The sequence below is a fragment of the Numida meleagris genome, chromosome 11 (genome assembly GCF_002078875.1).
Source record: "Numida meleagris isolate 19003 breed g44 Domestic line chromosome 11, NumMel1.0, whole genome shotgun sequence".
Classification (NCBI taxonomy): Eukaryota; Metazoa; Chordata; class Aves; order Galliformes; family Numididae; genus Numida; species Numida meleagris.
In genome coordinates, this window is record NC_034419.1 from 15,475,748 (window position 1) to 15,500,139 (window position 24,392).

The 24,392-nt window shown below is 45.3% G+C and overlaps 1 protein-coding gene and 1 long non-coding RNA gene across 2 annotated transcripts in view; one reads left to right on the top strand and one right to left on the bottom strand.

Moving 5' to 3' along the window:
• On the bottom strand, positions 3,681–6,883 carry LOC110404934. The gene is made up of 3 exons (XR_002442582.1): positions 6,237–6,883; positions 4,817–5,078; positions 3,681–4,722 (listed from the first exon to the last, which is right to left on the bottom strand). It is a non-coding gene; the product is annotated as an uncharacterized LOC110404934 (long non-coding RNA).
• MITF (melanogenesis associated transcription factor) overlaps positions 10,969–24,392 on the top strand; it is a 101,594-nt gene continuing 88,170 nt past the window's right edge. Inside the window, exon 1 of the mRNA XM_021409339.1 lies at positions 10,969–11,190. The gene's annotated coding sequence lies outside the window, so the exon portion shown is untranslated. The remainder of the gene's footprint in view (positions 11,191–24,392) is intronic.

The following is a 24,392-nucleotide window of genomic DNA, read 5'->3' on the forward strand; positions in this document are numbered from 1 at the left end:
TTTCATTACTTTTAGAGTATTCAGTCTTCATCTCAAATCATTTGGTGGCAGTTTAATCAATACATCAAAATTGTGCACAATTCCTTCTGCTTAGTGAACAGCTTGCATCAGAAGTGCTTTCTGGGTAGTATTATGGAATTGGGCAAATAATTAGATCTAAGACCTAGTGATGGAAGTACTTACGAAAGATCCTCATTATTTTCCCTACCATTTATCTACATTGCCTAGCTTCAGTGTGTTGAACGTCTTTAATCAGTGGACTGTCTGGAAAAAAAGAGGGCCCTAAAAATAAGTCTAATCCCAGCTCCAAGGTGCAGATGGCCCTGCCCTCCAGAAGCAATTTTTCTTTTGTGTCAAATAAGTCTGATGCTTCCTCTTCTCCCAGCGCTATTCAGGAATGTTTCTCAGATCCTGTTTCTTACCTTTCTCCACCTTTAGGATGTAATAGTGAGCCATCCTGGTATGGTCTGCTGAAGGAAGAAGCCCCAGTTACAGACTGCAGCACTCGGATGTTAGGTGGCAGCATGCCTTGGTGCAATTACATGAGATCTGCAGCCCCACGTCTTTCTTCCAGATGTAAATATGATGGGATGTGCATGCACTTACAGTCATTGGGATGATTTAGCCATGTGTGAACTGGACATGGGATGTAATACACTAGATACTTTTTTTTAGTGAATTTAAAACATTGCTCCGTGCTGGATAAGCAGGGTTTCCCCGAGCACTCCTGACTCAGCCAGCAGAGAGATCCCTCCCATTCTCAGAGGCAGCAATGGGATAATGGCTCATTTAGGTTATATATACTGGTACGAAGCACATGCTGATAGAGGGATTTGATAGTGAAAAAAGCCAGAGTAGCACCTCATCAGAGAAGGTGTATGTCAGCATGAGTTATGTGGTGCCTCCGTACCTGTCTCCAGCAACACATCCTTCGGCACGCTGTGAATCACACAACTGTGATCTATCCTTCCTTTTAAACCGGGGCAAATAAGCAACGCTATTAGCCTTTCACTAGGACTTCATGAAGCTGTCACTGACTTAATGAAATCGCCATCTTCCCATTGACTTCAAAGAGAGATGGGCTGGGGCCAGCTGTCAAGCAACCATCAAATTACAGTAATCCCATTCCTCTTATTATCAGATTTCTTCTCGTGTTTTTAGAGGTGATGGAGAACATAAGCAACTGAATTCTCCTGTGGTCGGGTCACTCGCTTGAAGCAATTTTCTTCTGCACTTAAAGCATTTTTCCTTTCAGCCCCAAGGAAGAAGCCAGCAGATAGCAGTGACAATTCTTTTGCAATGTGCTTCATTTTTTAACAGATTATGCATGGTAAGAAAGCTCAGCAATAACGCTAGCACGTGATACACGGGCAACCTCCAGCTGTGATGGCATGTGCTGTGTTATAATTGTTTTCTGCCCTGACATATTACGTGCAGCAAGATGTTGCTCATTGCAGAAGGCGCTGATACTGCTGTAATGTGCCCAAATTATTTTACAAGCGTGACAAGGCTCCTGGGGCAGGAGGAGTGCTGTTGGTTTGTTTGGTGCTCTGCTTTTGGTAGGAAACTACTTCTGTCCCCTTTTGTATCTGCTGCTCATCCAGGGCTGTGAGCACAGTGGGAACAAGACACGTGTCAGCCTATTGCCTTGGGCTCCTCCATCCCTCTCACAGCATCAGGTGGTGCAGATGCTGTGCTGGTGGCAATGGGAGGCTTTGGCAGCCGCATGCTGGGCAAGGAACAGCTTTGCCTTCCCCAAATGATCTGTTTCAGGAGCTGGAATTAAGCTGGTAAATGTGTTCCATCAGAACTGGATGTTTTACCCCCAAAATAGGCTCCTAGGACTTTGTTATTCGGCAGAAAATTCAGGGCTTTTAAAATACAAAACAGACTCTCCCTCCTCCCCCGATACTCGTGCCAAAATCGAAGTCTTTGATTACAAAACTGCACCAGGGCCTGTTGCATCCTGAGCTCCTCCTCTCCCATGAAGCAGGTCTGCTTCCTGCAGCTGCATTTCCACAGCAGACTCCTCTTGTTTTAGTTAGAACTGTTTCCACTTTTCATTGCAGTGTTTAAAAACGTTTCACAGTGACCTTCACTTTCTCCAAGGAAAGCCTGTGGAACCCTTTCCCATGCTTGCTCTTTTCTGACAGTGGGATAGCATTAATCCAGATATCTAGACATCACATTGCTACATGCTTTGGCCTCAACAGGAGGATTTTAGCACAACATTTTATTCTCTGGCTTGTGAAGTCCATCCTAGGGTCAAACCATGTGCTGTGCGTGCATGGCAGTGTTGGACTCGGAGTGGGTTGGATGCAAGAGCCGATAAATGAGAGCAACCTGGCCATGGTCCTTCCACCCTGCACAGCTTTCAGCTGAATCCGATTGTCAGCTTTTTGCATTCTCCCAAGAAACAGAGTGTGCTCATGGACTCAGCAAACCTCACTTTGTAACTCGACACATACGCTGAGAGCAGAGGAGCAGCAGTTGGGAGGAAAATGCCATTTTGGAGTTTGCAAGATTATTTCCAGCCTTGTCAGATGAAACCAGCAAAATAGAACGGATTATAAAGAAGAGCCATAAAGCTGAGATTCATAAGCCAACAGATTACGTGCAATCCATTTTGGCTATGTATTATTCATCACTATTACATTATTCTGGCATTTGGTGAGTTCTACATATAAAATGCTAGCACAGAATAGTGGGTTTTTTTCCCCGGGCTTTGCTGTGTAAAGAGAAAATGTTATCATTTGAAGGGATCCTGCATAACTAGACAACACAGATGAAAAATGAGCAAGCTTGTCCTGTTGGAGTCCATGAATTGTTTTGTATATGAAAACCAAGCGAATAATTAATTTTGAAGCAAATTGCCCTTGTTTCACACAGTAAGGCATTTTGACATTTGCGTTGACAGTTTCCCAATGAAACGCGGATGTTTGGGTGGCATTTGAGGGTAAACCAAGTCAGGTGCTCCCAGGGCCGTATAGATCTAATTTCTATGAATGTGTATTGTCTTCTTCCCTCTGGACACCAGAGCAGAGGAAATCCATTCTATTTTTTAAGAGTGAGCCTCCATTACAAGCAGCAGCTCCCGACATTGCCGGAGGCAGTATGTAATGCACATCACAGGTACCAAGTAAAAAGGTTATCTGCTTTGACTGTAATCTTTTTACGGCACGAAAGCAGATTCTTAAGCACTGGTGGGGATTTCCATCCCAGCTCACTGAGGGTGGTGAAAGCCTCCCGTTGGCTGGATGGAGCCGGGGGTGGCTCTGCTGCTTTTGGCAGCAGCACACAACGCTAGTGAACCTGGGCGGGTTGGAGCGGTGCAGTGTGTAACGAATGTTCAGGTGAGTTTAGGGAGGTAGGAGTGATCTCCTTTGCAGAACAAAGCTGAATTTCACCCCAAGCTGGTATTTCTCTGGCAGGCGTGCACTTAGGGGAGCTGGCCACTTGCCAGATGCAAAGATGCTCATTTCGGTGTGCAGATTGCATAGAAACAATGTAAACTCTGCACTCTGCATCACTAATGGCCCCCAAATCTCATCCAGTGGACCTGCCAAGCTTTAGGGGCCCCTTGTAGTGGGAACAATCTTGCTTTTTCTTTTTTTTATTGTGAGACATAAAAACAACTGAAGTATTAAGTACATTCGTTGCAGATGCCAGGAAATGTCTGTCCAACTTTTTATTTTTGCATAAGCCTACAAGATTCCTTGCAAATGCATCACAAATAAGTACAAGTAATAGTTTTTGCTCACATGGGGCTGAGGCCTGGGGAGGTGAAGGCAGGATTATGGAATCACTGTGAGCTCCCAGGTGAGAGCAGGGTCTGGGCAAAGATGCGAGGAAACAGAGAACCAAAGAATCATTGGGGCTGGAAAAGACCACTAAGGTCACCTAGTCCAAACACCAACCCATCACCACCGTGCTCACTACACTATTTACGTAGATTGTATGGGAGGAAGAAATGACACAGGTAATTCCTCTTTTTAGGGATAGGAAAGAGGCACAAAGGCATCAAATCCATGATATTGACTGTCCAAACAAAGGCTTGAGCCCTTCAGGGTGCAAAACGAAACCCCAAGCACAATCAACCTGTTCCTCTCTGCCTGCCATGGGATAATTCAGGAAGTTAGCATAACTGGACAGCAAATTATTTGTTGCTGTAGCTAGTGGTCAGTGACTATAGGAGATTTCAATGCATTCCTCTCTGCTGGGGGATCTGTAGCATTTTCCATCTGCCTGAGGGATGCATAAAGGATTTGACTTTCCAGACAGTTTTGTGCTTAAAAATATCTCCTTGCACAGATTAAAGTACTTACTCCTGATTTAGCAAAGACCCCTTGAAGTGCTGGATGGATCACAACATGGTTTTCATTCACCTTCATCTGCCGGCTTAATTGGGGAGGAATTAGAAGTTGGCCTGATGGGAATTGGTGTTAACTTCAGGGTTCAGTTTCCTTCTTGCATTGATGGATGGTGGATGCTCAGAGCCTGTCCTGCTCGGTTAGGCTATGAGCATGGAGCCTGGGAAGTTCTGGAGGAGAAAACAGCATCGAACACAGCTGAGCAGGGAGACATTTCCGACTTTGCTGTACCGAGGGGCAGCAGCTCCCATTCATGAGGGCTCAATTCTCTCACTTCCCATGTAATGCTGGAGTTATACATTTCACACAAGATGCAAGCCAGAGCATCTCAGCCTGCCTGGATCCACATGGGCTGAGGGAAAGGAAATACATTCATTTAACAGATATACAAATATATATGTAAAATAGAATGAGTATTTTCGACTTGAAATCTCTTTGAAACTTACTTTTATAATCAAGAGGTATTCCCAGCTCTGCCAGGAGCTCTTCCTCTCTCCTATCAGAGCACTGAAAACCACTCTCAGAAGTGCACAGGAAGGAGGAACAGATGATTTATGTCTCTTCTTCGAGTTTAGCTTCTTCCTGGTATGTGAAATCTGTCAGCTCTTTTTAAGGACTTTATCAGTCCTCCAGACTGATGAATATTTTGTGCAAGAAATGAAGACATGAATCTTGTAATGCTTAAAACGACCAGGCATGTTTTATATCCTAAGAAAGAAATGCAAAGATTATAGCATTTCAGGGTGAATAAGTAATTTAGTTGCCCATCCTGGACAAGACAACTACTCATTTTCTGCCACGCTGCTGTTTTTACTGACAGTGTGCTGATCCGACCAAGGGCAGAGAGAAGTTCCGCTGAGGAAGATGAACATGCACTTTCAATGCTGAACTGAAGGAAGCACTTTCTGTGCTGGAAGAAGCATCACTGCAGTGTAACAGATACAGTCAGATCTAACCACACCTCTCATGCTACCCTGTAGCAGCATAAACCAGCTGCGTTTAGCCACTGGGAAATATTAAATGAGCTGGTTTTTATTTATAGAGTGGAGAAGAGAGACACAGGAAGAGAAAAAAAAGGTGAGAATTATCATAAAAAAAAATAAAAGGAGCTCAGCAACACGTGTTGCTGTTTTTAGGTAATTTATAGCTTTAAATGTTGTTGTCATTTGATAAAACTCCCGTCTGATTTATTTCACTGGGTCAAATATGCTTTTTCTCCCAAGCAACTCCATTTTATCAGTAGTGCGCAAAGTATTACAAATACTTTTGGCAGGAATATGCAGTGATGAGATAGCAAACACTGCATTACTAACCCCAATAACGGAGGAAAAACCTCTTTCTATTGTGCAAGCAGACAGCAATATAACACAGAATTTCCCCTGAGGAATAGATCGCACTCTTACAACAAAAGCGCCGTGAAAGTCTTTGTTCTGCTCCCTAAGGATTCTATGAATTGTCGCACGATCTATGCAGATCAGCCTTCCTTTCTGATCAACAGACTGCGTTTCTGTGAAAGCTAGCAGATGCTTGAATAGCATAACAATAATAGTAATAAATAAGAGGTGGCTTTGATCATTTTGAAAACTATTTCTTTTCCGAGAAGCAGAAAATTTCCACAGTGCCCAGGAAGCGCAGCTGAATTTGGTGAACCTCTCTGACTTCAGCTAGACCCAAGGTGATGTAACATTCAAGGAAGCCTCTAACTATCTTTTGAAAGTAGATTTTCAAAGTAGATTTTTAGTGCTTTCCAGAAGCACTCTTTGCTTTCTTGAATTTTAGATAAACTGTTCCTGTCCAAATTCTATTTTGTGGAGATACATGTCAGCATCCCATGCATTTGGAAGCTTCTGCTGGGGTAATACTTACAACAGATTTAATGTTCACCATCGGATTAAGACATCTTCTCTCTTTCTAGATAGAGAACAGCAGGGATGGCACTGGTGCTGCCTGTAATTCCTTCAGAGAATGAAGCATGTGTGTAACACTTCTCCCAAGCAAAGTGCCTGCTTGTGACCACTGCTGGAATTACTGGACCTGCAGACCTGCAATGGTGACATACCCAGGGGGGCTTCTGAAATGTGCTTCCCAAAGGCATCTTTATAGAAATGACAAACAGGATCCTGATGGTCATAGAACATAGCATCAACTCATTGTGATAACTCAAAGTCACCACTAGATAACCATTAGAGAAGTGATCTGTGGTCATATTTGTTCATAATAGATAAAAAAGGTGATTTCCTTCTGTGGGTTTCTTGCAACAATGGGCTGCGTGTTGGAAATGTTTGAATACATTCAGTTCGCTTAATTGTGTTTTAATCCTACCAATAACTGCCCGTTTGGGGTAAAATATTAGGAAATAAAGGGAGAACCAAAGAGGCAAGGTCTGTACTTCCACTACAGCTATGCCCTGTGCCATCATGCCGGGGAATTTGCCTTTTGTGCGAGCACAGCGCTGGAGATTGCATCTGCTGCTCCCTGCCCATCATTAGCATTCCCCTCCTGCTCCAGCACCAAAGGGGAGCTGTAATTAAAATTCAATGTGACAGAGCATGTCAAATGCAAAGGGTCCCCTTTGCACAAATCTTTGCTAAGCTCCTGTTCATTTTGTAGTTGCATCAGCTACGTGTGCTGCTTTCTAAGAACACGTTAACAGGAACAGGTTGGGTTTTCATGATATCCCGTGGCAATTTTGTTTAGCTCATTTTCTTGCCCATTAAACACCGTAGGTTTATTGGTTGTCTCTCACTCGTAGAAACAAAGCGGTACTCCATTAATTATTTCTGTTCAGAGTCTGGATCTACTCAGCATAAATGAACATTGCCCCTGGAATGGGGGCAGCTCTCCCATGGCCACCTCTCTGCAGATGGGAGGGCACTGCCAACAGAGACCTTCCCAGGGGGCAGCTTCCCAGAGTGGAAAACACTTCTGGTTTCACCTAAATGACCACAGATTCAAGAAATACAGGGCAATGCTTCTGCAAATGGGCCCTGAGATGATGCTTGTGTTAAGAGGAGGGCTTGCCAAGGTGATCTGGAGCACTGCCCAGGGGAGACACCAGACGCCTGAGCTGCACGTGCTCCTGCAGCATGCCTTGATAATGTGAAATTGAAAAGCAAAGTAAAGGGAATACAGCAAGAAAGGGACATGCACGGCAGGGGGGAGGATGGAACAGGTACCAAGGGGAATTCTAAAGCAATAACAATCTCATACTGTGAGCTAAACCCCCAAAGAGGTGAAAGGGACATTGGGGTGTAGCAGATCCATCCCCACCACTGGAGATGTTCTCCCTGGGCTCAGCGTGGTAGGTCAGTGATGCTTGGGCAGGCAGGGTAATCGAGGCCACATCCCTTGGAAAGCAGGAGAGATGTCAAATCTGATGGAGTGATCATATAGTTAACAAGAACAAGCTGTGCCTTGTTGGCTAGTGCTGAGGGCAGGCACTAGCAGGTATTTTAGCTGGCAGGCTGCCTTAGAGAGGTGTTTCACCAGCTCTGTAGGGTAGCAGTTTTCTGTAGTATTGTATAAAGGCATTATGTGTTGTGTCAGGAAGAGAAGATCCAGCTGGGATCCTCCCCTCTACTTCTAAGGAGACATCAACCTGTAAGCTGGCCCATGGTGCAGCTGAGTTACTACCTGAGTTTTGGCTTAACTGTAAAAAAGGAATTATGAATGGTTATGCCTCCAGGTCTTCTCTTCCTGCATTTAGTCATTGCCTGAGCTTAGGAAGATTCTCAGGGTGCAGGCTTCTTATTGCATATTCATAAAGAAAAAAACTTGTTCTTTTTTAGACATGTGATTTCATTGGTAGCTGACATTCTTGAACACAGGATTAATCCTGATTTGGATTTCTTGATGCCTTTCCCGCTTGGGTCTAGATCTACTGAAATCTAGGAGCCTAAGGATTTAAACAGGCTTTAAAGTATCCCTGGGGCTGTTGCCTTCTCTGAGCAGCAACTGTGCTGTTGTGTTAGGATGACGCTTCCCTGCCTGGGGTAGGAGGGGAAATGATCAGCATCCTCCAAAGCAGATGTCTGTTCTACATTTTCTCAGCTGGGCTCTCCCAAGCATTCCTGTGGCATTTCCAAAGAGCAACCGCATACTTTGTCTGCCACAAGTGTTGTCACCCGCTTCGTGTCAACCTCACACCCCCAAGATAATCCCTGGTGTCTGTTTGCATTGTGACTTACCCTGCCTCTGTTAAGACTGGAGGGCTTGCTTAATGGTCTTCAAAATTAATGGCAGGGAGGTCAGAGTTTTGGAAGTCCTGGCCATGATGTTTTAATTACAGCTCCCATATTAACACTTGGCCTGTGAGTGTCTGATAGCACAGGGCACGCTGAGCTCCCGCAGCTGCTGGAGGAAGCTTCCATCCACTGATGGGGCTTGTCCTCTGAGCACAGCCTCCTTCCTCTGTACAGACATCAGCCTTAGGCAGCAAGGAGCATTTCTTCCCTACCTCTTAGCAAAGCATTTCATTGTGTTTATACACACGAAGCATGGAAATGTCTGAAAAACAGGTAGGGTTCCAAGTTTGGTGTGTGTTCTCTTATCTATGAAAAGAAGTGGCTGGTCACCCCCCTAAATCCCTTCCCCTTGCGTTTCACAATCAAGGCTGCTGGAGCAAGGTACAGCTCACCACTTGCCTGTTTGGCTCCAAGTGGCTTGGTTCAAAGCCTCTCCCTGCCAGGTTCTGACAGCGATCTGAGGCTGCTAAGGGAGCATGACCGTGTGCAAGGTATGTGCAAGGCTTCTTTGTTAAACAGGAGAAACTGTTAACTCACTCCTTACTGCTTCTCAGAATGTGATTAAGCATCATTCTACAGGCAGTAAAACCTGGTGTCAGCAGCACCAAATGCATTTATTTTACACACCCAGGCTAGCAAATAAGTCCATACACACCCTCATACTTGGGGTGGAATAATACATACCAGCTGTATTTTAAAATCTAGCTGGATTTGGGCATTATTAAGACATAAGCCAAATTCAGGAAATTACCTTGCTAACAGCTCCTCGAAGATTTCCATATATGGTGCTTATTACTGTTATTACAAATGAATTTGTAGGAAATTTAATTAAAGTCCTCAAAAAGAAACAAATGGTTTTTTATCTATTAAGCACCCTGGCCAAGTTTACTTTTGGCATATTTCCTTGTCACAAAAAGGTTTTCAGTACATTATTTTTCTCTGAGTAACCTTGTTACTAAATTAGGCCTTAGGGTCAACATCAGCTCGCTGTATCCCATATAAAATGTTGATAACTTCACTGTGCAGCACCCATAGGCAACAGTAATTTAAACATAAAAGTTGCTATTCTCAAATAGCATTTTGGTAAAGATTAGGGCCACATACAGGGAAATACATGTATTTCAGAAGTGATGTACCACCTAGCGTCTCTCCCAGGTAATCAAAGCCTCCCCCAGTGTGCTCTGTGCTGGCAGAGCCCATGCACACCTCCACACCTCACCAAGAATGGTTTTGTCTCCCTGGCCCCAAATCCAGCCTGGTTCAAGGCTTGAACTCTGTCCCTGGAGCATATCTCCCTTTCTCTGGCACCACCTGCCTGCTTCCAGGATAGAGACTGTGCTGAAGTGAAATGAATAATGGTGTGTATCAGTGACAGACAGGGCTAATCGTTTTTGCTCCACCCTCTGGTTCTCCAAGCCATGAGGAATGATGCAGGAGAGAATGGGCATAGTTTGATGAAGGAGCAAATCCCCCGTTGCTTGTTTAGGGAAGGAGAGAGCGTGTCCATAAATCTGGAGTCAGTGCTTATCTGCACAAAGAATGTTACAAACAAGTGCCACGTCTTCTGCTTTGTGCTCCCTGGTATCGTGTTGGAGCTTGCAATCTTTTCAGAGGAGGAGAGGGGAATTTGATTTAGTAATGCAGATAAAATAATACTGGGCATGAGAAACATTTTTCCTAAATCCTGTTATGAGCCAGGAGCTACCTTTTCGTGAATCTCAGCTGACTCCTTGCATTTCAGCAAAGTCTTTCTTTGGTGCATGAGTCAGATCACACAAATCCATTTGCTAGGCTGGAGGGGAATTTAACAAATATTTACTCAAAATGAGCGTTTTCATTTCATTTTCTGCCATTGTTCTGCAAGTGTAGACCCGTCTATCTTGGAGTCCATGCTAGAGAAAGAGGCTTGTGCTAAGACAAAATACCCCTGCCACTGCATTTGACAGCTTTAAAACCATACAGAAACTGATGCAGAAATGTTTGCTAGATAAACAGCAGCTTGAAATAGGTGTTCGATCAGTGCACTTGCTCCTTGGAAGCTTTAAACTGAATGTCAAATGCTGTCTGCTCCTTGGAAATGGGGATGACTTAGGAACCTTATTGCTAAAGCTCTGTCCCTCTGCTTGTGCAATCTCACCCCCAACAGGCTGTAGAGGCTGCGCACCATTCAGTGTGCCCCAGCTGCTCCTCTAAAACCACGCTTGTCTGCTCCTTTCCCCTAGGGCTAGGAAATGGGGTGGGGGCAGAACCCCGTCAGACTGTTCCATTGGCGGTGATGTCATAAGTGACAGCAGGTGTGTATAGATGCACATCCCTGTGGTCAGAGACAGGTGGGCAGCGTGGTAGCACTCTTGCTGTATTTAACTTCAAGCCAGACAGCTCAGCAGAGGGCACTGCTCTCAGGTGGTGTTCAGCCCTCCTGAGACTTGGTTGCCGATTTAAAGTAGCTCAGCTGCGTGTGTACCAAATAGTTACCAGCCTCCAAAACTCTTTCTGAAGGTCCTCAGAATGTGAGACAACCATTCTGAGTTCGGAGTTATGCTATAGAACAGCAGAATTTTCCTACTGTGCATAAGGTAAGGCTTTTAGGAATGAGGCCATGGCTGGTTACTTGAGGTATGCATCGTAACACTTTATCTCTCTGTTCTTTCTAAAAGAGCTGCACATTTCTACCTCGTGTATTATTTAGAACCGAAGCGCAGCCGTGCTACGCTGACATGTTTTGACTTAGCGAAAATCATACGGTCATCCTCTTGGACAAATAACCTGTGGTCGGCGCATGGGGGGGCTACAGCTGCAACAGGAGTAGGCCCCTACGGCTCCTCTGTTTCTGAGAGGCCTGCATGCCTGCTTTCCCGAGGAAAAAGCCGGTGCCCTGCTGATGCCAGCCTGGCCCTGCAGCTGCGGCGCTGAGGGCTGCCGGCAGCGAGGCGGCAGCGCCCCCTGCTGGGGGCTGCAAGCAGCACCAGAGGGGAGCGCAGGAACCTTCGTTTGAAGGGGGAAGTTTTCACCGCTGCTGAAGAGATAATTACGTTCCTGCGGCCGGGTGCAGCGAGAAGTTGGGTTTAGAAGAGTGCTCGCAGCTCCTGCTAGGATTTGGGGTTAAACGTGGGTATCGGAGCTCAAGCGCTGCCCGCAGACCGTGGCGTGGTTCGTGTTGATATCAGGACGAGCAGCTCCACGGAGCAGCCCACGGGCACCTCGGTGCGCAGCAATGGGCTGAGCTGGTGCTCAGCGTTAAATGCTGACTTGATCATCTGTCTGCCTTGCTAAAATAGGAACTGTCCCGTTTCCACAGAGCCTTTGTGGCATTTGTAGTGCCACGGAGAGGCAAAGGGAAATACCCTAGGGAAATGCCCTAGTTCCCTAGTTGGTCGAAAGCTCCCGTGTTATCCTATAAAAGCAAGAGGTTCAGGTGAGACCTCAGCATCTGAAAGCTAAAGGACAGATGGATTTTTGGGTGGTGGCTGTAATGGGAGTTAGGAGGTCTCTAACTGAAAGGGCGGCCTCTGCTGCGCTGTGCTGAGAGCTGTCTGGAAAACTCTGCTGCCCTTCTCCTCCCTGTAACTGGTAAACTGTTTTCATGCAGAAGAATGGAAAATTGAGCAATGTGCCGAAGGCTTGATCCAAAGCATATTGGCTTCAAAGCCCATCCCAGAAATTTGGCTTCAGAGGAATTTTGGAGTCAAATAATCTCTTCCAAATAATCTTCACTTTGAACAATGGTAGAAAACAAATGTATTTCTCAGTAAACATAAGGGATGGTTCCAGACAGGTGCACCAACCACCTGGAAACTTGGATTGAGTCTTGGGCTCATCTTGCCGTTTGAAAATACCGTGGAAATGGTGTTGCTGATAGGACCAGAACACTTCATCTCAGTGAGACCTGCAGATGTGAATAGCTGAAAAATTGCTAATAAGTGTATATTATCTCCTTAAAAATCTTCTCTCTGGGAAGGGCAGAGGCATTGAATGTGCCTGTGGAGTAGGTGAAGTGCTATCGATGTCCTCCCTTGCACACTCAGATGTCTCTGAAGCTTGCTGTGCTCAGAGGGCCTTGGCCCTGCTTCATCTTGCACAATGCCTGCAAGCAGAGAGCAGATGCATGTAAGGAGACACCCAGAGCAGCCTGCTTATTGCAGCTGTTTTCCAGCAAGGCTGCTCTGCACCCAGCAAAGGGCAGCCCAGGGCTGTTTGTTTGGCCTATCCAAGAATGTGTGCTTCCAGTAAAGTCTGCTCATGAGAGGAAGGAGTGTTTAGAAAACCCAGAGCAATTCTATTTCCTCATTTCCACACACAGATGCACAAAAATAGTAATAATGAAAGGAAGACTTTTTAGTTTGTCCCACTGAGAGTTTGTGACAAAACATCTGGTAGGTGGAGGACACAGGGGAGGAGAGTACCTGACACTCTGCTGTAAGAGGGCCCAAGCCATCAGGGAAGGTCTTGTTTGGACCAGGAAAACCCCAAAATGTCAATGCCAGGGGAGTGTTTGGCTGTGTGCCCCAATATCATGCTGTTAGCTGAGCTAGTGAGTGCAGTAAACCTTCTGCTGGGGCTTTGGGAAGGAGTCTCCGAAGCTGTTGGGGTAAGAATTTTAATGAATTGTTTGTTAACTGCAAGAGCTGCATCAGAAATAAGGGGTTGATGGAGAAATGTTTTTTTTAAAAAACAAAATTCTGCCCGAACCCTTCACTTTGCAGAGCTCTATCAATGGCAGGTAGAAATTTCACGTGTCTCCTTCCCATCTGCAGTACTCTGAGGTCTGGTGGCTGTGCTGAAAGTGGGACTCTCTCTTCTCCTTCAAGTGCAAAGTAGACTGGACTCTTAACGAAAAGCTTGAGTTCACCTTTTGTATATTTACTTGGAGGGGCAGGCTAAGGAAGGAGCTAAGATTCTGACCTACAGTTACATCAGCTTATTCAGCTTCAGCAGCCAGAGCACGTGGCTATTAGTAATCTAGTGAAAAATGTAACAACAGTCACTTAAAAATAAACAGCCCACTCAAAAAAGGAAGTTACAATAAATAAACTGCATGAGAGGCAGCAATAAAAAGTTTACGGCTGGAGTCATAATTTGCTTTAGAAATAAATGCCTCTAAAGTGGGAGATATTGAATATTTTCCTCCCTACATCTTGCCATGGAAATTTCCCCACCTGGAATAAAGCAAGTGCCCCCTGGCCAGTGTGCTGTGGAAGGAGACGTCGCTGCACTAAGAGTTACCCCAGTGCTTCTGCCCACACAACTTCCTTTCTTGAAGTCACGCTATTGAGAGAAAATTTTTTCCCTTCCAGTTGCTCAGCAGAGCATGGTGAGCTCATAAGGAGGAGACTTCAACTTTCAAACGTTGAACTTGGCCGAGCTCTGATTTCCCTCTTATGTTTTCTTTAGCAGCTTCCATGAACTGAGGCACAGGGTTAAACTACACTGTTAAATGAATCTTTGCCAGCTTTCACTCCTGATCTGGAAAACTTGCTGCAAACAGCTCTGATTGGCCTGTGAGCAGTCCCACAGAATTACAGCAGTCTCTAATTGTTGTAATTCTGCTAACTGGGACAGGCCACGTAAGATCAAGACAACTGAAAGCAGTCCCAGTCACCACAACCCCACTCACGTGGCCTGTTGTCCAGTGTGGGAATGGACAGAGATTGTGCAGAAGGAACCCAGCATGAGCATGGCAAGTCAGGACAAAGCCCTGCAGATCACTTCTAGAGAGATGCTCTTCGCTGCCGCATCTCACCACATCTTGCAGAGACATTGCCCTCCCACACATGTTGATATTGTTCTCCAGAAGGCGTGTGTTTTTTATTGTGCTGGTACAGTTGGATGAAACTAATGAGTCAATGGCCTCACATTTTTAAACAGATGGCTGAGATATCACTTTCAATTTCAGTCAGCTGCTGTGCGTAGTTGGCTCTGTTTTGGACTGAATGTTTGGAGCTACACCTGTAAGGAAGACAGGCTTAAATTACTTTGGATCCAGACTGAGGAGTCATGGCACCTTGCAGCAGAAAGCCTTCCATTGGCTTTCATTGGCTGTTTTCTAGTAAGAGACAGCTCTCTTTAGGAGGAAGATGGTGAAAGGGCTGCAGTCTGGCCATGGTCCTGAAAAAGACTTCTTGGAAAAAAGAAATTGTGCCCCGAGAATGACTGGGTCATCCTAACCAGCCCCGCACTCAGAGAGAGCTGCTAACACTGACCTCAACCAGATTTCAAGTGTTGGAGAGGCAACAATATATCCTTTCAGAGAGATACTGATGTTAGGTTTCATTGCACACCTCCACTCTCCCTCGAACTGCAATGTTCTTACTCACGTTAGGAAGTTCCTTTCTGTGGAAATAGTCCTGCTGCTTTCAGTAGGACTACTCATGGTAGACACTAAAACTGAACATGAGTAAACAGCTGTCTGTGTGTGACGGAGCGTACGATGTTGTGCAGAGTCCTGTGGTGTGCAAGCCCATGGGCTGTGCTAGGGATACGTGCATACTTGCGCAGAATTCCAGCCAAATGTCCTCCAGGACATGTTGAAATTTCTGCAGAGCTAAAAATGAAGATATTTCAGTAAATCAATTTGGAAAGTTGTCTTTTCCTCTGTTCTAAATGGATCTCCTTCCCGTTGTTGTATGGGTCATGCTGGCTGAGCTTAAAAAGTCAGAAGTGGAAGGAACTACAAAAAAATAGATCTCGTGGTATCTGAGTTCATGCCAGGAAGTGTTGATAATAGCAAGCGGACTCTGGGCATGGCAAGCAGCATTTGGGTAACACAAAGTTAGCTTTATGCTGGTCTGATATCACAGATCCGAAGTAAACTTTACAATGATGCTTTGGTGGCATAGGGTAAAGCTCATCTCAGGCTCAGCTGCTCTCCAAACTTGTTGCGACAAAGTGGGTTCTGTCGGCTCCTAGCATTGTAGCTGATGATAGAGACTGGAGCTGCTGCTCCAGGACGGCGTTGGGCAGCTAACTTTGGGATGGGCAAAGGAAAAGTCCCGCCACAGATTTGGGGCTTCTGCAGCACTCCCTTCACAGGTATTCCAACAAATCCCTCTCTGACGTGCTGAAACTGGGAATGGGTGAACAGAGAATGGAAAAATCTCACTGCCTCTGTCTTCTTCAGAGGAGCCTGGAAGTGGGAGAGTGCTTTGAGTGGCATTCGTGGAGGCTGCCAGTCCCACATAATTTGTGTAGGAAGTTTCTCACCATGACAGTGTGCAGGGATGCTTCTTCTCCTTTAGTGACCTAATTTTGGTGAGCGAGGGCTTTCCTGACTAACTTTCCAAGGGGTAGTGGGAGCCAGCAAGAGCCGAAGCCCATGTTCATCACTTCCCTGGCTCGCTGACTGTGGAATGGAACATGTTTGGTGGTCCTGTGACTCCTTCCTGGGAGCCCTGCTGGTGTATACAGACAAGGTGACACTTAATGGACAGAATGTGACAGCGCTGTTAGAATGAATAGGACCTCATGATACAGAGCAGCCCGATGAGAGCTTCAAATCCCACTGTGAGCAACTAGTTGTGGCTTATTGGATTTTAACAGAGTTTTGCCAAAAGAAAACAACTTTTTTTTTTTAAATACAAAGCACATGATTTTCCTTTGAAAGAATGTTTACAGACTAGAGCTCATTGCCTCATCAGTCAGTGTATCCTTGATATTTTCATTTATGTGGTTTCTTATTCAACACACGCTTGAATCAGATGACTTCCACTCCTTTATCTGCATTTATCTACTGGGAGCATTTTTAAGAGGGAAATGTCAGTCAGGTGCATGGCAGACATGCAATAAGCACTTTTGTTTTTCCTCTGCTCCCCAGCTCAGTTCTCTGGAATTCTCCTCTGCTGCTTTCTTATTCTTAATGTCCCCTTTCCAGCAAAGGAAAACAAGTCTGGAGCTTTCTCTGACCAATCATAGAGTCATTACATGTGGAAAAGTCCTCTAAGATCATCTAATGCAACTGTCAGCCTACCAAAAATGTTGCCCAGTAAACCATGTTCCTTAGTACCATGTCTACATGTTTCTTGGACACCTTGTATGTAAGGAATGCATTCAGTGAGGCCCTAGGTCTAGCTCCTTTCCTAGCATCTTTCATCCATTTAGAGCATGCCAGCGTGTCCTTCTGTTTCCCTAATGAGAGCCTTTCAAAACTCCTTTATATTTCTTCAGCTGATCTCCTCTGGTTTTGCACTGGAGGGCTCCCCTCAAGCCTTTGGTGAGTCTAAAACTTGAGAGCAGCCAGAAGCCATGGGACTGGGTGGCTGGAGTGATTTTCAGGGAGGATTTTCATCCAGCATTAATTAAAAGGCAAAGGACAGGAAACTCAAATAGATGAGTGGTTAGGGGGCAGACTGCATGGCAAGCTGTAGGACGGCAGAGATCACAGCACCTCCCACGTGGTGAGGGCTCCTTGTGCCTTTCCATGCCTTTTGGCATCTGACCTTTCTGATTTCTTGTGATGCAGCTCTATGGGATCTGAGGAAGAGGGCAATACTGGAATAGGAATGGAGTGTCATTTTTTGTGGTGGATTATTTGTTAGTGCTGAGTGTGGACCATAAATATATATCCTGGCATGATTTTCACATACTTCTATAAGATTACATTATTTTGATGGATAGGGAAAATCTGGAAATCCAGAACAGAATTCGGATAAAAGAAATAGCTGTTTGTTTTTTTCCCCCATGCTTTAAACAGTATATCTAAGTATCAATAATAGCATGATGGATGTGTAAGAATGATGGCAAAGAATAAGCATGGGGGTGGTGTGATGCTGAGCAGGAACATGTTGATATTTGGTGGTGTAAGACGTGCAACTTGATGCTCAGAAATCCCATCCAAATACCGCATCTGTACTGTATGTTTACCATACCTAAACTGTATGACCTTGCATATTTGCCCTGGTTAGCTACATGTAGAACACTTTTCTGGCTGTTCTGTGCTCCAACATCATAGACCATCATAGCTGCTGGCATTGGTGCTTGTTGCACAGATTGCATGAAAACAGAGCAACATCTGGCAGTGAGCGCTTCAGGCCCCCGAACAGAAAATTGAGTGTGAAGAGGAAATGTGGTTTTGTTGTCTCCCGAGTGCCTTCAAAAAGCAAGACAGACTCAAGAACAAAACTATTTCTTAATGAGGCCTACAAGTTCTTTCCAGTACTAATGCTGCAATGAGCTCAGACAGCATCTCCCCAGAGTGCTGATGTGGGGTTTCAAATGCATCCGCAGTCAGCAAAGGCACAGACTTACTGCTGTAACCCATGGGGAAGGCCACTCTGCTTGTCCTGTTGGCCCTGGTGGCAGCCAGGCAGGAAAGTGCTTGTTCTGTGCTCAGCTACACAGCTGAAACCCAGAGGTGTACAGCACACCCATACAGGTGGGCGTATGGCTAAGTCCTCTTTGTGTTTGGATCTGCTGCTGAATTGCACTGATGGCACCCAAGTCAGGCAAGAATCCTGTTTGCTTGGATCTGCAGTGCTAACGGGGCCTGCAACTTCCCAATAATTACGAGGTGCTGTGATTGCACATTTGCATTTGCTGATGATGCCGACGTCCTTCAGAAGAAGGTGTAGAGAATTTTGCATGACTTCCAGCTGGAACACAATGTCACCAACACTCCCCCTCCCAGGCTGGTGGAGCAGCTCTGATTGCTTGCAGCTCTTATTAATAGACTTGCTAACATCAAGGAAAGCTTTATGAACACTTAGGATACAGGAAAGTGCCAGAGACTGCACCTTTTGCTGCTCCAGCTAATAATATGGAGAAATTATAAATAATGCATTTTATGTAAAAGATATGGAGATGCTGGCAATGATTGCGGCTGAACTGATCGCTTGCAGTTGTGGGTGTGAGGCAAGTACTGGACTTCTTGGTACTCATTTACAGTTCTGGGCCAAAGCAGCAGCAGTTGTGCTGCCCTGCTCAGACACTAGCAGGCAGACGAGAGCTCCAAGCCCAGCTCAGAACCCTCCATCTTTACCGAGGACAGCCCAGGTGAACACGGGCAGGTAACTCAACCAGGCAACTCTAACTGCACTGAGCTCACACCTACCCAGTAGACTTAGTATGCTGCTGAGCAAGGGCTTTCCATGTTGCAGATAACTTTGTGTTAAGGCTTGCTGTGCAATGACATTTTTATGGAAATCACTAGAGGGTATTTTCTCCATTCTCCCACAACAGTACAGAGTGTACTTTTTATTCCATTTTGCCATAGTAATGGCATTAACTTCTGGGAAAGTAGGCAGCATGAACTGCAGGTCTGGCTTTCTTATTGAATAGCTCCTTGGAGGGAAGACAACTCACTTTCGCCATGTCTATGAAAGCTGCTCTGCCAAGTAATTGAGGCCACGTGTAGCAGCTTGAATACCCAGTTCTCATAATACATCATCTAGAAGGATGTGGAAAGTTAAGCCTCTTGTCTGTTCATGTATTCTAGTCACCTAACTGTATAAAAGTTGGTCCAGGCAATGCTGCTCTTTTTCAATTCTAATGAACCAAGTAGTGTTGGCATCGGTGCTTCCCAAGGAGTCGTCAGAATGAATGCTTCAAAAGCAGTGGCACACGCTCTATTGTTGGGGTCACTGCACTGCATGCGGATGGCCTGTGGGTTATGGTTTTGGTACACATCAATTTTCTCCCGAGGTTTCAAGTGCAACATTGAGTTATCGCCTTTGTGATCTTGCAGACAGAGGGACTTTTGCTGAAGGAGCATCTGAGATGGTCAAGCAGCTAAACACTGTTCCTATGTTTGAGTGATCTGATGTTAGCCTAGTCTAGAGGAGCTCTGAGAGAGGGGATATGAGCATTGTGCCCTCCCTCTCCACAGACCAAAACTGATGGTAACAAGTGCTGGATGAGCACAGAGCAGAGGAATGGAGAGTAAGAGCTGATAAGCACACAGAAGGGTAAACCTGAGGACACAGAAGCATATTGCTGACTGGTGGGCAAGCTGCCTCATTTTATGCTTCTTGTATGGATGCATTTGAGGTAAACATTCAAATTTGTCCTTGCATTTATACTGAATAAAGGTACATCCTCTCTTTATGGCTGTATGTGGGTTTCAGCTGGAATTTCAGCATCTCAAAACAGGGTCTTTGCTACATTCCTGTGACTGATGAATCAGGTGCTTTCTTCCACAAGTAGGCAACGGGTCTGACAAAGCCTACTTCTTTAAAGAAGGTCTCTTGCCTTTACAGAAAAAAATCCCTCTGGCAAATTCTCCATTCCATGTAGATGGAGGCAATGACGAAGGCTTGCATTGCCTCTTGTCAAATCAGTGGCAACCCACAGAGAGAAAAGATGGGGAAAAGAAGTATTAAATCCCTGGTGGAGTTTCTGCAGTAGACACATTATGAATGAAGCACTTAATGATCACTCAAGAAGACTTTTGGGAATCTTTTCTTTTCGCATGGGTGGTTTTGATCTCAACTATACATGGCTTGGGCCTTTCATGGTACCAATTATCTCTCTACAGTTTGGAGTTCAAATACCAGGCTGTCTTGCTAGCTGAGGGCATCCATTTTGCACGCACAAAAGCGTGAAAGGTAACAAAGATTCAGCAAATTGGCACTTATCCTTTAATTCATCTGCTTTCAAAAGCCCACAAGTGTCAGCAGGCTTTGTGTATGGAAGACACAATTTTATTTTTAGGATTTCTGCTTCTCTCACTGCTAAATTTTTGATGAATACCATCTCTTCAGGTGAGAACAGAGAAAAGGATTGTGGAAATATGGTCGATGAGGAAAATCAAAGGGATTCTGACTTCAGGTAGGGAATGTGTATCCTAAGACATTTTGGGAGGGTTTGTGCTTCATGGAGAGTGCATAAAGGCCTGATGTGAATCAGGAATATTAGGACCTCACTACGCGAGCTTGTGACTACTAACTACAGACCTTTGTATTTCCAATGTATAATCTTGAACTCTTAAAAAAAAATAATGGAAGTTTTGTTCTCCAAATAGCTCTTGTACTGAAGTCTCTCTCAAAAGACAGATGAAGCTTGGGAAGCATTCACAGGTCTGTATCAAAATAGAAAGCTGTAGAAAGTTCTTACTGAAAAAATGGTGCTTTTCCATTTGAAACTATTATTGGGTGGTGGGGAGACAGATCAAACACCTTTTCCCTAAGTTGATTAGATTATGTATATTTGGGGAAAAAAAAAATGTGATTTTGTTCTCACCTTTTATAATAGGATTTTCAGGAACAAATTTAGACCTAAGTGTTGTTGATGTTAGGATGACACAGTTTCTCAGGAAAGCTAAGAATAAGGTGCATGCGACCAGAGCTCCTGGGCCAAGTCCTCTTTTCTCAATGCACTTTGCTCCCTGTTAAAAGCAATTGCTCACATGTCCCTACAGGTTGTGCTGGTTCAAATACAACAGGGAAAATCTGGCAGAGCTGAAGCTCTCTCTTGATTTTAAGCAGTCTCCTTAAGCCAGTGCCAGTACTTGGGGCAAACTTATTGAAACCAGTTAACTCTATCATCAGTTTAACTAGCACTGCTGATGTACCAAACTACATTAAATCAGTGTTAGAGTTTAACTTGGTTATCTACATCTGCTGTGGCCTTTGCACCAGTTTAATTAAACAGATTTGTTACACCAAATAAGCTTGCCCCCACAAGCTTTATTCCATTGGCTTTTACTGAGTTTTAAAGGCTTGCTTCCAGCCCGACTCTCACTGTTGAGTGGTGGCAGGTAGTGTCCTGCTCTGCTGCTGCTCTCCCAGAGGGAGCCCACCAGGTCCTCTGCTGGCCATGGACCCAAGTGGAGAACCCTCAGATGTCTCTTCTCTGTCCTGCAGGCACTCTCCAGGCCAGGGAAGATCATAGAATCATAGAATGGCTTGGGCTGGAAAGGACTTTAAAGACGATCCATTCCCAGTGCTGTCCCATGGGCAGAGACACCTCCCAGTAGACCAGGCTGCCTACAGCCCAATCCCACTTGGCCACAGGATCTGCAGTTCCTCACTGCATGGAGGTGTGGTGACCTCCAACACCGTCTGCTTGGACCCAGCAGCATCTGTTCAGTCTCTTAACTGTGGAAATCTTGAAAGCTAGTCTTTTGAACAAGAACTGGAAGGAATGACTGAAACCCCAGTCCAGGATTTTTTTTTATTTTTCCTAAAGCAGAGTCAGGATGACATTGCTATTGCAGCTTCTGCTTGTGCTACCGCTGCTGTTGCTAACCCAAGTCATGAGATAGTGTCCGGAAGGAGGAACGTGTGAAAATCAAACCAAGGATATTGAATAGATTGTGTAGTTCCCCTTGAATTTTTCTTTCACCTATCCATTTAAGTACAGAAAAATATGGTAGAGATGAAGAAAGAAAGGGCTAGGAATTAGTGCATGACTCATTAAAGGAACAGAACTCATTCAGGAGCCCAGCTGCAGAATTAATCACCTTCAGTTCTGCTGATAAAACCAGCCTGGGACTGACGGCATTTCAGACTTTGGTCCAAGTATGATGAAGTAGTCTTAGAAGCTCTATTTTAAAATATGACTTCTGCTTATTTATCCTTGGGGCGCTCATGTAGTGAGGGGCCCGTTTTCATTCCGAGAACCAGAAACTATTTCTACGAAAAGCAGATGCAAATCTCGCAGGGAATTTTTTTAGAACTGGCCCCACGTTGTGCAGGGTGGGCTGTGCTGCCTGGAGGTGGGGCACCCAGCCCCATTCTCTCTCTCAAAACAGTTCTTGGATTCCCCCAAAACATCTGGCTGCTTCTGGTGTCTGCCAAACCCTGCATGCAAATGAACCAAGTGGAATTATTGCACTGCTTGCGGCTGTTGGCTTTCTTGTATGTCAGAGAGATGCCGTGTGCTGCTCTTGTGAGAGCTCCAGCGGTAATTGTTTGAAATATGTGCACAACAGTTAAATTTTAACAAGTTTGAGCCTTTGGGGAGGTTTTCTATTCTAAATGGGAGCAAGACTCCCCCTGCTCCGTGAGACCTCAGATCTCACTTAATGCCACCTTTCTGCATTCAGTGCCAAAAGCTTTTCAATGAGTCTTCTGCCTAGTAGAGAGATAAGGTAGTAGCAGCTTCTTGCCTTGGTCTGCTGGAGTAATGCTGTTCTCATCCCAGATCTCACAGCGTACAGTACAGAGTATGAGCACTAAGGCCTGGGAACTTTCTTCAAAATTGTCACATGCCTGTTTGCTTTTTTGAATAGCAGCATTGAGTGCTTCCTTTTCCCTCCAGATGAATGCACAAACAGTTGCTGTAGGGAAATTCTTTCAAACTGGGAACTCTGCTGAGTTGGGTGGCTAATGTTTTGCCTACTGACAAAGATATCAAATGATGCTGCTGCTTCTGATGTCACCAGAGGTCCCCAAACTGCACTTTGAGGGGCAGTACTGATGGGAGAACTGTTTCAAATGGCATTTGTAGGTCAGGAGAAGAAAAATACCACTTGTGTAAGTGAAGCTGCTACAAATGAAGGTGGCAAAGAGTAACCAAAAATACTAACAATAAAGCAGCTCTGCTCAGCGTGCTTGCTGCCCATGGCTGCGTGGCTGTGCACGATGAAATGTGACTTTACCAAGCAGAGAGTGGTGTGGACCTGCTCACAGGTCATGGGCCTTGGAGGAGTGAGATGCCAGAGAAATCCCGCATGGGAAAGGTCTCAGTGGGTTATATCTGTAGTGCAACATGTGGAATAAAACTCAAGTTCTGCCACGGATTTGACGTGTGACCAGTGACCTTTTCGTGTTTTGCTTTCCACTTCGTCAGTAATTGCTCTTCACCACTTCCCTAAAGCAGCTGGACATCCGCAACTGGAACACACTCCATGCTCCATCGAATCGCTCTACAGAAATCTAGAACTCATGACAGCACAGTAGCCATTTCATCTTTAGTTTCACCTAGTATCTCTTTTAATTTCTTTCATTTCTATAGCAAATTAACTGCAATATTGGCATAGTAGATTCATCTTTAAGCATCACGTTTGTTTGGGGTGTGTTTCTGTAGTAACATCCTGCTTCGGCCCAGGGGAAGTATTGCTCCTTCGCTCTGACAGATAAGCTCTACAAGAGAATTAGAAACACCGATGCCATCTGTTGCGAGAAGAGCTTTTCATGACTCAGCAGAACGCTGCCAAGGTCCCAGTTAGCCCAGGTGCAGCGAGACATTGCCCACTGAATGCAAACTGTGTGTTGGCCCCCAAAAGGGGTGAAAGACAGAAATAAGGGCTTCACGGGGCGATGAAAGGAAAGGCAGCATCCTCTCTGCTGCGAGCTGTACGCATGCTGCTACTGAAGCGGCGATATCTCAAGAGCAACGCCATTGCCTGGGACGTAGATTTGCATAGTGGATCTCTAGAACTGGCGCTGTAATGAAAACAAAGCTGAAACCTCATACATGGTACGTTTCGAACAGCAGAATGTATCACTTTTACACCTAGAAAAACAGAAGCCATTACAACCAGCTGTGTCCTGCTCCTTGCTCCCTTGCTCCATCCTTCACTCATGAAAGCATCTCAGTGAGACACCACCGAGCTCAGGGAGCCGCAGCTCAGCTGGAAGTGCAGCTTGGCAGTGGGCTTTTTACAGGTTGTTCTCGCTGTTTGTTTGGTGGTTGCTTTCCCCCCCACTCTTTTTCTTTCCCCCAAAGCAGTTAGCAAGCCCACAGCTTCACAGAGCTATCCCCACCATCTGCCAATGTAGGCTCAAAAGAACATTCTTCGGGGCCCTATCCAAGTTGTTGCCTCTGATTCAGCAAAGCAATTGCTCTGGCTGTGGAGTCACCGCAGGGAGTTTGGTGGCTGCAGAGCCATTTGGGACCCAGTGCT